The sequence below is a fragment of the Myotis davidii genome, unplaced genomic scaffold, assembly GCF_000327345.1.
Source record: "Myotis davidii unplaced genomic scaffold, ASM32734v1 scaffold125, whole genome shotgun sequence".
Classification (NCBI taxonomy): domain Eukaryota; kingdom Metazoa; phylum Chordata; class Mammalia; order Chiroptera; family Vespertilionidae; genus Myotis; species Myotis davidii.
The window spans coordinates 2,446,788-2,449,367 of NW_006299390.1; positions in this window are offsets into that span (position 1 = coordinate 2,446,788).

Here is a 2,580-nt window from a genome sequence, read left to right on the forward strand (position 1 = left end):
GAAGGCACGTAGGTGAACACATCTGGAGGAAGTGCCTCATCACAGGCCTTTAGTCACCGTGGTCCTGAGGCTTAAGGGCGAGGAGCCAGGAGCGGAGGAACCTGACCATCGTGCTCCAGCCACCAGTCAGCGGTCCCAGGGAAGCCAGGCAGTGAAGGGCGTCTTCACCGGCCGCACTTCCCATGCACAGGGACAGCCCGGACGGCCGTGTCCTGGGTCAGTCACCGCAGACCATTTCAGAGAGGAAGGGAAAGGGAGAGAGAGATAGAAACATCAATGATGAGAGAGAAACATCGATCATCTGCCTCCTGCACACCCCCTACTGGGGATGTGCTGGCAACCAAGGTACATGCCCTTGACTGGAATCGAACCTGGGACCCTTCAGTCCATAGGCCGATGCTCTATCCACTGAGCCAAACCGGTCAGGGCGTAAGCCCCTATTTTCTGAGTGAATAATGTTTAATAGTAGATAATTCTCTTTTGATTGTAACTCTTTGCTTATTGAAAAGGACATTTGCAGTAATTAAAAATTGTGAGTCTTTAGTTAGCAAGTGTAGAATTTTAAAATAGTATAATATAAGTAACATTTTCACAGAAATTAGTGATGTAAAGGGTGATATTGTGAACTTATGTTTTTGTTAACTAGGACTGCCAGTCAATTTTGAAATATTGAGTAAGCACTATTTTATGACATTTCATTTTCACTCTTTTGGATTTGTGTTTATTTTGTTTACTTAAAAATATTTCCTGGGTTTTATTTTAAAACATGAATTGTACTCTTAAAATTGTAAAAATTGAAGTTCAATTGCTCTGTGTTTTTTTTTGTTGCACAGGCTTTTCTTTGTATTATTCAAGAACCTGTTGCCAGATTTAAGGCCTGGGTCTTTACCCCTAGGTTTTATTCTTATAGCTTTATGCCTTTAGCTCTTATGTTTAGGTTATCCATTTTGAGTTAATTTTTATATAATAAGTGAAGTATTCATTACCAACTCTTTAACACCAGCTCAAGAAAATTTGACTCTCTAGCCTCCATAGTCTTACATTGCACTGGTGCTGGAGGTCAGCCAAGGGTGAGAGCTTAGGCCTTTGTCTATCTTTCCTGGGCATGCACATAGCCATGATACACATGCCTGTGGACTTCTATATTCCCTGGAATATGTCAGAGCACTTCAAAGTCCCTGTGAATTTTCACCCACCAGTGCTTCTTTCTAAATTATGGCTGAATAATAAAGCACCAATTTGTTTATTCACTAATCCATTGATGGCTATTTGGATTATTTTCACTGGAGAGCCTTAGATTTACTTATGGCCAGTCACAGAGAAACCTGGCTTTTCAGGAAGAATGTTGCACCCTAGCCAATTTGGCTCAGTGGCTAGAGCTTCGGCCTGCGGACTGAAGGGTCCTGGGTTCCATTCTGGTCAAGCCTGGGTTGTGAGCTTGATCCCCAGTGGCGGGCGTGCAGGAGGCAGCCAATCAATGATTTTCTCACATCATTGACGAAGGTATTTGCGAGTCACAGTCTAGCTTTTGGTGGTAAATAGGGAGTTTTCATTTGAATGCAAAATTAGTTTTGTAAATATAACTTTATTTTAAATTAAATGGTTAAATTATTGCTGATTTTATTTTGGCCTTTGAGTCCTTTATAAGGTCTGTTATTTTGTTCCCTGTTGTTAGTTCAATACTGTGGGTTTCCTGGTTGCTTTTTCTGAAAATTTAGAGTTTATTCTGAAACTTACTCACAAGATAATGTATTTTAAAAAATGAGAAACACTAAAGAAATATTGATAAATTTGCTTTGTATTGTTTAGCAAACATTTTGCATGTATAATTTTTTTTCTTTTACAAATGATTAAATTGGCAAAATTTTTATGTTAGAGGAATTAAGGGAATCACGGTGAGAGGTACTGAGCAAAAATGAATGTTTGCTTCCAAGGTTTATTCTTATACCTTGTTAGGGACATGTGTGGATGTTTGTGTGATTGTGAGAGAAAGAGAGAATGTGTGTGTGTAGGTATTGCTTGTACTCTTTTGAAATTAATTTGCCTTATAAATACAGCAAAACCAACCTATAGACAACACTGAAGCTCAAAAGAAAATATAACTAAAGATTTGATGAGCTGGATTACTAGAAAAAGACCCCTGATTATTTGGAAAAATAACTGGAAAAAATTAAAAAGCAGCCTATGCTATACCTCTGCCCCCTTCTCTCCTGGATTAAATGTAAGAGTGGGTATTTAGAGTATAAACTAAAGCTTGCTAATCATTAATATATTTCTTAAATAAGTATTCTATAGTCAAGAATGTATACTAGAGAATAGGAAGGTAATTTTAAGCCTTAGTAATTTTGCTAATGAATGTTTTAAAAAAGTTCAGAAAGCCATAAATACCTGGAGGCTATTGTACTTAAGCCCCTTTTTTCTTTTTTTTTTAATATTTTTATTGATTTTTTACAGAGAGGAAGGGAGAGGGATAGAGCGTTAGAAACATTGATGAGAGAGAAATATCGATCAGCTGCCTCCTGCATACCGCCCACCGGGGATGTGCCTGCAACCAAGGTACATGCCCTTGACTGGAATCGA